This window comes from Barbus barbus (genome assembly GCF_936440315.1).
Source record: "Barbus barbus genome assembly, chromosome: 6".
In the NCBI taxonomy this organism is placed as follows: domain Eukaryota; kingdom Metazoa; phylum Chordata; class Actinopteri; order Cypriniformes; family Cyprinidae; genus Barbus; species Barbus barbus.
The window spans coordinates 27,123,255-27,138,534 of record NC_136734.1 but is presented as its reverse complement, the minus strand read 5'-3'; the positions used below and the strand labels follow the sequence as shown (position 1 = coordinate 27,138,534).

General features: G+C 37.2%; 1 protein-coding gene across 1 annotated transcript in view; it reads left to right on the top strand.

The window, feature by feature from the left end:
* The window catches only part of LOC306871076 (ectodysplasin-A-like), a 40,743-nt gene that overhangs the window by 2,669 nt on the left and 22,794 nt on the right, over positions 1-15,280 (top strand). The gene's annotated exons all lie outside the window — the stretch shown is intronic.

Here is a 15,280-nt window from a genome sequence, read left to right as displayed (position 1 = left end):
GTATGGTTGAGTTTTTTTTTCTTTTGAAACAAAATGGAAGTATCATGGAATCAAATATTTATGTATTTATATCTCGTATAATATGTACTGTATATATGTAAGCTGTGAGTAACAATGAAGCTGTGAGTTTATTACTTAAAAAACATAGATTCTATCCCCTCGTTGCTTAGGAATATAATGTAGCAATCCAGTAGCTAAGCTATTTTATTAGAAGTCACAGAGCGGCGCTGACAAGAAGTTTTCTGTGCTCCTGAATATTTGTGTGTGTTGCTGTGTTCGGAATGGTAAACTAGCTTACTGCTTACTGCCCAGTACACAGTGCATACTGTCTAGTATTTCTTAAGAATGTTGAGGCTGTTACCTTATAAATAAATGTGCTAACCATTATTTTTTAGAAAGGCTTGTTAATAAGGGTTCATAGTAAACAATGATATATTGCCCAATTGAACTCATTTCATAATTAATGAACTTTACATATCGAACAAAACTGAATCAACACTAAGCTGTCTTTAACTGAACAATGATATTATTTTCTTTTTGGCAGTTACACTAAGTGGAAAACGCGATATATTCTAGTTACACCAATGCAAATAATGTCAAATTCTTTTTAAACTAGCAGTATTTGTTTCAGCAATAGACTAAGTGTAAATAGCAGTTAGGTGGTCGTAGCATAAGCAGTAGCATATTGAGTGTAATTGATCAAATTTATTAAAATTATTAAATAGATGAAGGCATTTTATTTCCACTTTTAAAATATTCCCTTTATTTTTATTGAAAATAAATGCATTTCTGATCTGACATGTGATGGGAAAAGGAGAACAAGTTTGGCAAAAGGCGGATTCAAACTCAGGTCGATCGTGTCAAAAGCGATTGCTTTATTTCTTACTCACTATGCCACAAATACTACCGATTAACAGGCGTCATTGTAGTGTTGTTTATCACAACCAGGCATTGTTGGGTGGAGTTAATATAAATAGCCTCTGCCAACAAATTGGGTTGTTTGGACTTTTTTGGAGTATTTTTAGAGCTGCTTTACATTTGAATTAATGAAATATTATTTATATATTATTTAGGCTATATATTATTTTACTGCAATATTATTATTGTTATATTTTTGAAACAGTCTGTACTGCATAAAGTACTATTGAGAAAAAGATTAGGTAATTTGACTTGAACGGAAACATGCCATAGAGATTAAGGTACAATTTATGTGCTACTAACAATATTGTTTTCAGATACACAGTAATAGTTTGGAGTGTACAGTAACATGTACATACAGTTGTGGTCAGAATTATTGTAACCCTTGGTAAATATGATCAAAGAAGACTGTGAAAATTAACCTGCTTTGTTAATCCTTTTGATCTTTTATTTAAAAAATTCACAAAAAGCTAACCTTTCATTGGATAATAAGAATTTAAAATGGGGGGAAATATCATTATGAAATAAATGTTTTTCTCAAGCACACGCTGGACACAATTATTGGCACCCCTAGAAATTCTTAAGAGTAAAATATCTCTGAAGTATACTCCCATTCATATTCACAATTTTGAGCACTCTAGGGTGATTATGAACATGAAATTATCCAGCCATGGCTTCCTGTTTCACAGAAATATAAATAGGAGGGAAAACAAAGCCCAAATTCCCTTAATCATCCATCACAATGAGAAAAAACAAAGAATATATTTCTGATGTGCAGCAAAAGATAATTGAGCTTCACAAATTAGTGAAGTGGCTTTAAGAAAAGAGCTAGAGCAGTGAAAATCCCCATTTCCACCATCAGGGCAATAATTAAGAATTTCCAATCAACAGAAAATGTAATGAAATTGCCTGGAAGAGGACGTGTGTCTATATCGTCCTAATGCACGGTGAGAAGGAGAGTTTGAGTGGCTAAAGACTCTTCAAGGATCACAGCTGGAGAATTGCAGAAAATAGTTGAGTCTCGGGGTCAGAAAACCTTAAAAAAAAATTGTCAAACAGCCCCTACATCACCACACGTTGTTTGGGAGGATTTCAAGAAAAATTCTCCTAGCTCATCCAAAAACAAACTCCAGCATATTCAGTTATCAGACAGGACTGGCACTTCAAATGGGACTGGCTTCTATGGTCAGATGAAACTAAAAAATGAGCTTTTTAGCAGCAAACACTCAAGATGGGTTTGGTGAACACAGGGATAAAAAGTACCCCATGTGTACAATGAAATATACTGCTGTATTTGTGATGTTGTGGGCCTATATTTCTGGGCCCACAACATCCTGGACATCCTGGACATCTTGTTCAGATCCTGGACATCTTGTTCAGACACATGGCATCATGGATTCTATCAAATACCAACAGATAAAAAATCAATAAGTGACTGATTCTATTAGAAATCTTATAATGGGCCATGTTTGGATCTTCCAACCGTACAATAATCCAAACACAAACCTCAAAAACAACACAAAAATGGGTCACTGAGCACAAAACCAAGCTTCTGCTGGCCATTCCAGTCCTCTGACCTGAACCCTGTAGAAAATGAGTGAGGTGAACTGAAGAGAAGAAGCACCGTCATGGAGCTGTGAATCTAAAGGATCTGGAGTGATTCTGGATGAAGGAATGGTCTCTGATCTCTTGTCAGGTGTTCTCTAACCTCATCAGGCATTATAGGAGAAGATTTAGAGCTGTTAAACTGACAAATGGAGGTTTCAAAAAGTATTGAATAAAAAGGTGCCAATAATTGTGTCCAACGTGTGTTTGAGAAAAACATTTATTTCATAATGATATTTCCCCCCATTTTAAATTCTTATTATCCAATGAAAGGTTAGCTTTTTGTGATTTTTTTAAATAAAAGATCAAAAGGATTAACAAAGCAGGTTAATTTTCACAGTCTTCTTTGATCATATTTACCAAGGGTTCCAATAATTCTGACCACAACTGTATGTACTCAATGCTGATCCTAGACTTCTGGAGGCCCTACGCGAAACTATCGCCAGGGGGATGGGGGTTGATATGGATGAAAAGCATTTGTCCGTGTTTCACTCTGTATCAAATCGCTAACGGAAAGCACTCAAGAAACAGTATCTCTTCCGCAGCTCGGTACGCTTTCAACTTTCAACTACATTTTTTTTTTCAGTCCTGAGTAAGAGACTGTATGACATTCACGTTACATGATTAACCGATTTTTACGTAGAGAGAGTAATAGCGCACCGCATTAAAAGAAATGATTCATGTTTTCATAACCGCTGGCCAAATTCAAAAAGTAAACTAAAATGAAATAGTCTTTGAGAGCAAGGGGGCCCCCTGGTGTTTCGGGGGCCCTACGCAGCTTACTTATTCTGCGTATAGGGAGAATCGGCTCTGTATGTACTTACAAAAGTGTTACATTTATAGTTACTATTCCCCGCCTCCAGTTCACTCACACATTTAAAGATGAAACGTCACAATAAGCCCCCCTCCCCAGAATAAGCCCTAAAGACTGTTTAAAGACTGTTCTCTTCACTTTAACAGACTGATAAGCTCTTCTTGCACTACACATATATCTGCACAGTTTTGTTTTATTTAACTGGTTTGCACTATTCTGCCATGTGCCTTATGCCACTTTACTTATCTCCTTTTTTATTTTTCTAAAATGTCCTCAGACTGATAAGCTCCTCTTGCACTATATATATATTCACTTTATACATATACACATATATCTGCACAGTTTTGTTTTATTTAACTGGTTTGCACTGTCTGCCATGTGCCTTATGCCATTTTATCTGTCTCTTTCTTTATTTTTCTACAAATGTCCTCATTTGTATATCTGTATAGTTGTATGTACATATGTTTAAACTGTATTTATCCGTATTTGAACGTCTACTGTCAGTGTCTTAAATGTTAACTGTATGCACCAAGGGTCTGAGAGTAACGCAATTTCAATTCTCTGTATGTACATGTTGAAGAATTGACAATAAAGCAGACTTGACTTGACTTGACTTGACAAGTCAAGTCAAGTCACTTTTATTTATATAGCATTTTTAATAATACAGATTGTGTCAAAGCAGCTTTTCAGCATTAAATAGGGAAAATAGTGTGTAACAATACTAAAGGACAACAGTAAACACTCAGTTTCAGTTAAAGTCAGTTCATCATTGAATTAGTGATGTCATCGTCCAGCTCAGTTCAGTTCAATAGTATCTGTGCAATCTAGTTGAAGGTATCATTGGAAATTAAGTGTCCCCAATTAAGCAAGCCAGAGTTGACAGCGGCAAGGAACCAAAACTCCATCAGTGACCGAAATAGAGAAAAAACTTTGGGAGAAACCAGCCTCAGTCGGGGGGCCTGTTCTCCTCTGGCCACACGAAACAAGCAGTTTAATTCCAGGCTGCAGACAAGTCAGATTGTGCAGAGGACTCATCTGGTTCCTGTGATCTTTTGCCAATGGCCATCTAGATGATGAGGTCTTCACTGGGGATGTCTCTGTGGCACATCTAGTTGTCCTGGACTCCACTGACATGGAACGTGTTGCATTGTGGGAAACAATATCCCATGCAGTGTCCTCAGATGCATACATCAGATTTCAGCAAATGTCTGGGAATTCCATGCATACAGAAAATTAATGTACCATCACAGTATACACATCGCATACTGAAATAGGAGTTGTATGGTAGTATGCCATTTCGAACACAGCCTCTGTACTGATTCCAGTGTAAAGTTATATTCTGGAAGTAGATTCTGGTATTCCATGCATACAGAAAATTTTCATACTATGCACAGTATACATACTGGATACTGCAGAAATAGTAATAGTAGTATGATAGTATGCCATTTTGAACACAGCATGTGTGTTTGTGTGTGTCAATGAAAGCAGTGCATTAATATATAGCGCATGCCTACCAGCCAATCAGAATCGTGTATTCAGACAGACCATGGTATGTATAATTGATTTATTTATAGGGGGTCATTGAATTATTAGAAAATAATGCATGTATTTAAAGATATTCATCAGATTTTTGTCCTTAAAATGCTCTTGTGAGTAGGATTAATTTTTTACGCATCTCATCCAGCGTCTCCGTTGCTAATTCCAATTTAAACTCTTCATACAAAATAGTATAAAATGTACTTTCGGCCATTTATTGGTCATAACTTTAATAGCGTCATCATGTATGTCCATACATGAAATACTCAGCTGTGAAAATGCTACTGGTGTCTCATTATAGCACATCCATCTTGTGTTTAACTGAAGGTCATACCTGTTACAGAGAATCAGACCTAATTTTCTTTTACAGTGTAGATCAAACCTTTCCTTTGTTAGAGTTTGTTTGTGTGTGTGTGTGTGTGTGTGTGTGAGAGAGAGAGAGAGAGAGAGTATGGGAAAACGAAGGGAATAGTTTCCCCATCAACCTCTCTCTTTCTCTCTCAGGCGTTATGGCATGTGGCCAGATCACAGTGTGAGCCCTCTAATGCACACACACACTATTCCTTATTAAGCTTTGTAGGTATGGGATTCCTCCTCGACAGGATATTACATTAATGGATGGAGTCAGCCACACTCTAATTACTCTCCATTCAACTATTTACCGCTGTAACTAATACACAGATAAGTTTCTCACATGCGCTCGGTGTGTTAGCCCGAGTCCTTTGTCCTTTGAGTTAGCAGTGAGGAGTTAGCAGTAAGGAATGCATTTGTTGATCAGCATCTTAGATCTGATATAACATTAGCCATATATCCCAGAGCGCTGCTCTGTCTGACTGATTACAAAAGTGTGTGTGTATGTGTGTGCTAATGAGGGATCTAAGAGTGGGTTCACCTCAGCCAAACAGGTGTTAGAGAGCTGTGCTCTGAAGAAACAGAATGTTTGCATGACTTTAATGGCTTTACTTTAAACAGCTGGATCTATTTAAGGAGTCTCAGACAACAGCCAACACACAGATGTGTGTGTAAGTTTGGGAACCAAAGCTTTAAAATTACACTTTAGAGCAGCATGATGATTGGATGGATGGATGGATGGATGGATGGTTGGATAGATAGATGACTGAATCTACCTGACTATAGTAGGTCACACCAAAGAAAGACATTTTTAAAAGTCAGATCAGGCAGGCACATGAATATTTCTATCAGCTAGATGAATAGAAAGCAATGTAACTTAATTTTTCTGTGGTGTGAGATTAGCTTGACTCTTTTCATAGCAGTATAGTTTTTTTATGTAGATTGAAAAATCTAAATTAGTTTAGTTAATTGGCTCATTTGGATGATTAAATTTTAATAAAGCAGTTAAAGCAGCACGCCCCTCATTTAGATGCACACACAGCATTACACATTGTATTTTGTAATCATAGACTGTCTAAAATAATTATACAAAATATAATATAGGTAAAGAATTCATTAGTTTTTTATTGGTTATATAAGTTATGGTTGTTTTTTTGGTATTGTATATAAATCTGTGGTAAATATGTAAATGTATGTAAAAATGTATATTTTGTGGCAGATAAATATTTTCAGAATTTTTATTTTTTTTGGTGGGTGTAACTTCACTTCCTGTTTTTATCATATTCACTGTGACTTGGGCTTTGTCCAAATACCCACACTTGCAGTCTTTGCACTTGACCACTTGACTACTTAAATGACGTTTTTCCTGCATTTGGCCCAAGTGTTCAAGTGAGGATGAAGACTACTTATAATGTTGTAAAAAAATGTCTGGCTTTCCTGTAGCTCAAATAGTAGAGCATGACGCTAGCAACGCCAAGATCATAGGTTCGATTCCCAGGGAAAGCAAGAGCTGATAAAATGTAAAAACTGTAACTTGAATGCAATGTAAATGTCTGCTAAATGCATAAATGTAAATGTTCAGTAGTCCCTATAACTCTCACGTGTTGGTTTCAGTTTAGTTCCTGTTTGTCCTTATTTGGTCGGTTTCCTGTTATTAGTTAATCATTTTGTATTGTATTAATCATCTCGTTTGTTCCTTTTTCCAGTCCCTTTATAAGTCCTCAGTTCTCCCTTAGTCTTTGTCTTGGTTTAATGTTTATAATGGTTATAGTGCGTTGATGTTTATTAAAGTCTCCTTTTTGTCTACTCCTTGGTCGTGCGCTTATTGCTACAACCACAACCGTTACAATAACATGACATAATTTAATTTGTGGTACTTCTAATCAAGTTATAAAAAGCAGTAACAAATGTTGTACAAAATAAATATTACCACTACTCATCTTTGCACAAATAAAACATAAAAACACTGTTTTTCTACCAAATTATATGTGATATCTATTATTATATTAATATTTAACTTATATTGGAAAGGTTTCCGTGTCCTCTCGCGAGATCTCATCGCAAAAAGTCTCATGATTTATTTCCATAAAATGATGCATGATGGGATATACTTAGCCTTGAATAGCACTCCGGAGCGAGGATTTAGTGTGCGTTAAGGGCACTGCACTTTGGCAATTTGAAGACATGGTACAGACTTGCGCACTTACTTCCTGTCGCACACATGCACTCTCAAGTGGCCAAGACCGCAAGTGTGGGTATTTGGACAAAGCCTAAGTTACCCAGGGTAGATTCTAAATGACCCATGACCTCTGACCCTTCACACAAGCCCTGCCACCTCAAAAACAACTAGAAACAGCTCAATGGCCTCTCTGTCGATAAATAAAGCTTTTGAAATTTAAAAAGGATTCTTTGTGATTAATGTGAACTTATATTGGTTGTGACTGGAGTCTGAACACACTGCCCCATTTTTAGCATGGCTGTCCCCAAGTAACCCACTGTGTGTGTGTGTGTGTGTGTGTGTGTGTGTATTTGTGCTTGTTTCTGTGTGCGTGTCAGTCTGTCTGTAAATGCCTCTGTGTGTGTGTGTGTGTGTTCTTGTTTGACATTGTACGTATAATAACCCCTATTATTCTGGTCCTGCTTGGCATTTGTGAGGAATGCTCTGTCTTTCTGTTGTGGTGTGTGTATGTGTGTATGTGTCTGTATCTGTTAATATTGTATTTTGTCTCTGTTGTGGTGATTTAAACTTTTCGCAGCAGTTTGGGCTTCCTGGTGGTTTCCGTCCTTGTTGACGTCTGTGTGAGTGTGTGTGTTTCTTTTCACGGGAATGTAATTCCCTGATTCTAAATAACTTTGGTTCACCCTGGGGTTCGCCAACTGAGAGAGTTCCAGACAAACATCATTGTCTGTGACCAGGCAATCTGTCATTAAGCGTGGAGGTCGAAAGGTCATGCATGAGTGTGTGTATATTTTGACAAGGCCGTCTGTTATCACTCCATTGAAATCACTCCTCTGAATAAAAGCAGTCAAGATGTTGTATGTTAAATTAAGTTGAGCACAGCTGTGTGGGTGTATTTGATCATTTGTTGCCTTTGTCGAAACCTCCGTCCATTTGGAGAGGTAGGGAAAAAAGAAGGGAAGACGAGTGAAAGCTTGACTAAACAGGACAATCTATCTCGGTGTCTGTGATATGCAAACCTCCCTGTGGTTTGAGATGAGAGCAGAGGCTTGTGTTGTTTTTGGAGTCATTACCAGCATATTCTTGATGGTCCTTTGAGAATTGTATGAAAGTTGTTCTCAATAATGTAATCCATATGTGATAACATGCTCATAATCTAAACCTGCTCTAATCTGTATGTGTTGACGTGCACATCTGTATGGGGTGTGTTTGAAAAGAGACTGATCCAGATGAGGCTGGAGTAAGAGGGATGAAGGTGACATTCACAATCATAGATAGATTCTTTAATTTCTATGCTCTTGTACCCTCTTGATTTCTTGCTCAGAGTTTTGTTCTCTTCTTTACAGTTTTTGAATCTGAGACTATGATGTCAGAATTCCGTTCAGAATCAAACAGAACCTTCATGATTCACTTAATATTCCAGAATAATAATCCAATATTCCATACTGTGCACATTTTTGATTAACAGGTTTTCTTTTTAAGTGTTAACATCTCGCATATCTCATTAATAATCAATGAAAGGTGTATTTAAATCGAATTGATTCATAGATGCAGGTTCTAGTTCCAATTCTGAGGCTTTTTAAAAAAGTGGGGCTTTTATTTTGACAGTGCTGAGAATGCAGCATCTGAGTGCAAATGCACCAGAGCTCCCATTTAACCATTCTGTCTATTGTTAATATGTTTAACAATATGCTATCTGCATTTCAAAAATGCACATATCATTTAAACAAATCATTAAAACAAACTGTTAACTCCATAAATCTCTCAAACGTTGGTGAATACAACTGGTAGATCTTCTAAAGTGTCCATTGTATCCTGTATAAAAATGTGTGTACTCTATGCCTGACGGTTAGTCTGTGTGAAATTGTGTATGATTCAAGCCTTGTGAATTGATGTGAACGGGAGAGTTTGTCTGTCTTTGGACACACCCATGAGCGAGCAACTTATTATTGCAATTATTTTTCGCTTTATCCAGTTTACTGCTATGCTATTTTTATATTGTTCACTGTGTACTACTCAATATAAAATTAGTGTTGCTTGGTCTTTATTTTAGGATGTTTGACTCCCAGTGCATAAAGACTTAAAAGATTATTGAGTGCACTGTAGGTTACTGCCAAAAATGGGATTACAGAATCAAGATGTTGCTATATGTATGCATTGTTTATTTTAAAGATTTTTTAACAACTTCAGAATACATTTTTTATTTAAAAAAAGTGATTTTAAGTTATTTATATCAAAATATTTTATTAACTAACTATTTAGTAACTATTAGTAATAATAATAGTAGTAGTGTTCTCACCCTGCTCTCTTAAACACTGGCATCTGCCATAAAAATAAATAAATAAATAAAAAACCTTTTGTAGATCAACCGATACACTTAACTTAAGGCCTCAGCAAACTTTGCATTCATACTGTATTTGGACCACCCTCTGAGATGGTCATTTTGACAGGAAATTAAATGTAAATGTAATGGTTGACCTCTTGCTATAAAAACACTGCATACTTTGCGAGGGGCCTCACTTACATGTTCATGAATCTGTTCTGTTGAACAATATGCTGTTTTACATATGGTGACATTTGAGTGAGGTTGACAGTAATGATATGAATCTTAATACGGATGGCGTGCCCTTTGAGATTATATCATTGATTTATGATGGCTTAGATGATTGTTCATGTTTTTCTGGTTAGACCGATGCCCTGCGTCATATATCTAGCAAGACTCGGGCCTCGGGGTGTGTGATATATATCATCTGTGATCTTATTGTAATTGTTGTTTTAAATATATGCGATTTGACATTACCGGGTATATCACAAAAACCAAACAAAAGCACACCCAGAGGGTGCACGCATACACTATGAGATGTATGTTAGACTACTGGCCGAGCACATCTAGTGCTCATGCTTACAAAAACTGTTTCAAACAAAGCCACAACAGTCTCTGAGCAACACACAATGGTTTCCTTGTCAAAATACCCTCACTTGTGGTCTTTGCACTTCACCACTTGACTACTTATATGATGTATTTTCTTGTATTTGGCCCAAGTGTTCAAGTGTGGATGAAGACCACAAGTGTATGTCGAACTTTTCGTTGCTTGATGGGACACACTTATATAGTGTCGTAAAAATGCAAGTGCATAAGGTTTCCGTGATCTCTTGTGAGATCTCTGCAAAAAGTGTCACGATTTATAGCATCGAATAGCGGTATTCAAGTGTGGTTTTAGTGTGCTTTAAGAGCACTGTGCTTTGGCATTTTCCTGTTGCGTGCACACGCACACTCTCAAGTCACCAAAACAGTAAGAAGTGAGGGTATTTTGGACAAGGCAGGTGTTTCGTTATTGAACCAATCAACCTTTTGAATGAATCTGTTGAATGAATGACTCAATGACATTCAGTGATTTGCCTCCACCTACTGGCGATTTTAGGTTTATATTTAAATTGTGTTTTCCCTTTTTTTCCCACAAATCACTAGATATTGAATATTTTGTTTTTAAAACATCAAAATAATATTTTTGAATTTATAACTGCAGGTTAACGGCATTCATGTCCTGCATTAAACAGTCTGTGTAAATGCATTTAAACACCACTTCAGATGTAACTTCTGTGCCACTTCTGCATTGCAAACACACATTTTGTGATACTGATTTCATTTGATTTGTAACAGCCATATAGTGTCTTACTATTTTAAATTTATTGATTAAATTTAAGAATTTGACACACAAGATAATGCATACATTTAATTAGGTCAGAAAAAAATTGGCCTTATAAAGGTTAATATGGCCATAAAAGGTAAAAATGTAAACTTATTGTAAATTTTAATTTCTGTTACTCCTGCAAACTAATCGTCACACACAATATGAAGAATATCAAAACCTTTGGGAGTCAGCTGTCAGCTAAACCTGCCAAAATACCAGCACAATAACACGCTCAGCAAAATATCCTCTAATTATCATTATCAATGAAAAACAGAAAATATTGAGATCGAATAAATTTTTTCTATTCATGGCACACCCCTAATAGGGTCTATGAAATGATTGTTATTGAAAGAGAGGCTTAGTTAGAATAGAAGTGTTGTCATCCATTTGATAAAGGAATCGTGACGTCATGCGTTATCAATGGTTCAAAAATAAAAAAACTGATTTTTATAAATGCATTCATGCATGCACACAAAACACTATCTCTCCTCATCTTGTTCTTTCTTTCTCTCTTTCTCACCTTCTTTCTTTCTCTCCTTCCCTTCTGTCCAAAAGCTGTATGTTCATTGAGTGCTCAAGCTGTTGAGCAGATGTCTCTCTCTCTCTCTTTCTCTCTCTCACTAGCCTCTCTATCTCTTGCTCTCTCTGTTTCATGTGGTTTGTGGTTTGTCCCAAATTGGAATTGTTTAAAAGCCACAACACAGAGCCCTTTACACCAGGCAAAGCAAAGGATGGGGGAACAAAGCCAGCAAGAGAGAGAATAAATCAAGAGAGCAGGTGGAGAAGAGTATGTGCCAAATTGCAGACAGGTGCGGCCCAGCCTCGACACCAAGCCCTCGACAGAATCACCATACACTCGCTGTGCTCGCACGTAAAATACTAACCACTTGATCAGCACTGCTCTTTCTGACCACCTGACAAGCCTGCAATGGCATCATCTACCCATTCAGGTCAGGGGTCAGGACAGCCACTCTCTCGAACAAGGAAGTGCCTGTTATTCTTTTGATTTGGGGTTTTTCCTGTCTCTGCAGTTGGTTGGTGAAGTGATGCCTTTTGGCACTTTTCTTTTAAGTTGGATATCTTGAAAAAATATATAATATGAAACTTTAAAGCATTATCCCGAGGTCTCCCATGTCCCACAATGTTTCAAGAGGAAAGAATGTTTCTTTTTTAAGGTGTTTTAATGAAGCCATTAAAGTCTGGCATTAACAACGCAAAATCTATTGAAAAGGTGGAGCAGCATTGAACAAGATGTGAAACACATTCCAGGCACATGTGTGCATGTGTATGTGCGTGATCGTATGCACACATTTCTCTTGAAAGGCACTAGATCACATGTTAATTTAATGTTTGTTCTAAAAAGCCAGACTGATGATGGTGTGAATGTACGAGTGATTATTGCCAAACTTGCGTGTGAGATGGTGGGTGGGTGGGTGTTTGGAGCAGAAATCATCTGGCATGTTTAAAAAGAGTCTCAGAGAACTAAATGACATCTCCAAAATTAAACATTCATAAATAAAAATTGGGTCTTTTTATTTATCAGTCTTTGTCTCTCTTTAAAGGAATAATTCACCCAAAAATTAACATTCTGTCATTACTCATTCCAAAACCATACAACTGTTTTTCTTCAGTGGAACACAAAAGATGAAATTTGTTTGAGAAACAGCCTGAAATGTAAGTCATTATGTACTATATGGGTTATATAATAGCTTATAAGCTTTGACTGTGACTGGAACATTGAGCTACAGAATTGTGTGGATCCGATTCTAGAATCTGAATCATTCAGACCTGTTCTGTGAAGTAGATCTACTGTTTCATTGAAAAGATATAACTAAAAAGAATGATTTATTCACATCCACTTTTGTCCATCCATCCATCCATCCATCCATCCATATTCTTTCTTTCTACCTTTCTTTCTTTCATTCTTTTTTCCTTCTTGTGTGAGGTATTTTTACCAGCATTAGCTACTGAGAAAAGCATTTGTGTCCTTACTTTTTTGATTTGGGCTGGTGCTCTGCATTCAGTCACACACTGTAAGCCTGCTGTCAAATCTCTAAAGAAAATAAAATGTGTTTAAGATGTGACCTGTATAGAACTTCAGGGTGTAAATGGCCATGCAATGGCTGGCAATAAAATAACATTGTATAGAAAGTTGGATTGTTCTATACTCACTAGAGTATAATCAAAGCTATTTGCTCTGTACAGTATTGTTGCCACGTCTGTTGGTACTATTGTATTACATCCATGATTTTACTCATGATTTCATTACAAGACCTCATCTTTGTGTATGTATACTGGGATTTCAGTGTTACACAAAGGTTAATTTTCTCTACTTTAAAGCCAGCTCTTGTGACTCACGCCACAAACATGAGTATGAGAAGGATGAATATAGAGGAAAAAAGTATCAGAGAAAAGAAATAATGAGAGAAGGATTGAGGAAAAACTAAAATAGGAGTAAGAAAGACATTCATTCTTCTGTGTGCTTGATGAGCCAAGCCTTTTGTTTGAAGCTGTCATGGTTTGCATACAACACAGCATAACACACACGCTGAGACGTGTAATCCTCGAGAAATATGTGGAGGCCTCTGTGATCTCTTGCTTACATGTTTTCCGTCTTAAGTTCGGAATAAATATTTGTGATGTATGTGTACAAGTCTGTGTGTGTTGTCCAAGCCACAAGCGTTTGTTAGCGATGACCAGGCCCACATGGGATCTGTGTGCAACAGCTCCACAGAAAGCTCCACAGATTTCCACAAAAGCTTGACACATTCCCCACCCCTTGCATGTTTGTTAATTAAATGTTTTGGATAATATGATTATGCTTTCAGCTACCAGTATGAGTGTCATACTTTTTTATTGTTGTCTATGCAAATTAAAAAAAAAAATCCACAAAGAAAATGTCAGTTATGTTAGTTATGGTGAAAGCGAATATGACTATGGTTAAGTGGTTAGTTTAGGTAAGAACAAATGTGTTAGTGTACATTGGTGTGCATGTGTGTGTGTGTACATGTGTGACATGTCTATATTAGCATGTGTGTTTGTGTACTGTGGTCTGTATAATTTTGTGGTATGTTATTGATTTAGCTTGTAAAGAAACAGACTGTGCACCCATAGAGGTTTAGATGAGGCTCGGAGGTGAAGACTAACAGATGACAGAACCGACTTCTTTGAGTTGTCCTTGATTTTCTCTCTCTCCTTCTGCAGCTGTTCATTTTTTTTCTGCTGTATTCTGTTCATCAGCTGGTATTCATCCTTCCAAACACTCAGAACCCTTCAGACAAACGGGAACGCCTCACTTTACAAACCACTTGTGGCACCAGACACACGACCCTTGGAGTGTGTGTTTGTGAGAGAGAGAGAGAGAGAGAGAGAGAGAGATGTAAGAAATGGAGCCCAGGATCTGGTTTTAGTTAAGAGTGCAAATACTTGTATGCAAGCACATACAAACTTGCATGCACACACTTACGCTGACTCTGGTGCAGTTGTCGCTTAGCTACAGTGATGACCGGCAGAAATAGTTTGACTGCACACGGATAATTCAAAGTTTAATAGGGCGAATAGGTTTGTGACTACACACACACACTCTCTCTCTCTTTGGCAGTTTTGTTCGACTGTTGATCACTTGCAATCTTCTAGATATCAAAGTAATGTGCCAAGGACTAATTTGAGCCATTTCCATGGCATTTTTTCAGACAAGCTGTGAAGGATGTCAGGACAAACTAACCCAATTTGAGAATGTGCGTAAGGCTGCCAGTTGACCCTGTCACATTTCTAGATTCATATTTAGATTCCGTCTTCATTCTGGGAATGCTTGTGGTCTGATGTTTTACGGTGTTCACACATAAACATCACTGGGTCGCTCTTTTGAGAATCCAAAAACTCAGTCTAATGTCATGGCCTGATCTGATTGCAACCTCTGGAGCACATTCTGCTCTCATTTGGCATTATTCATGGGAGGGTGGAACAGTTTTTAGATGTTGCTCAAGTTTAGCGAAGGTCTCTGAGGACATCATGAGCTCTGTATATAGCAGCAGGAGCTGGGAGATGTACAGTTTAACCAGATATGAACTAGTCTACTCTACATGTTGGATTTTGAAGATCCACCCTCAGAAGGGACAGCAGCATTTCATGAAGACTGTCCTCCCAACCAGCTCATGTTTATACCGTTCTTCAAATCCTGTAAAC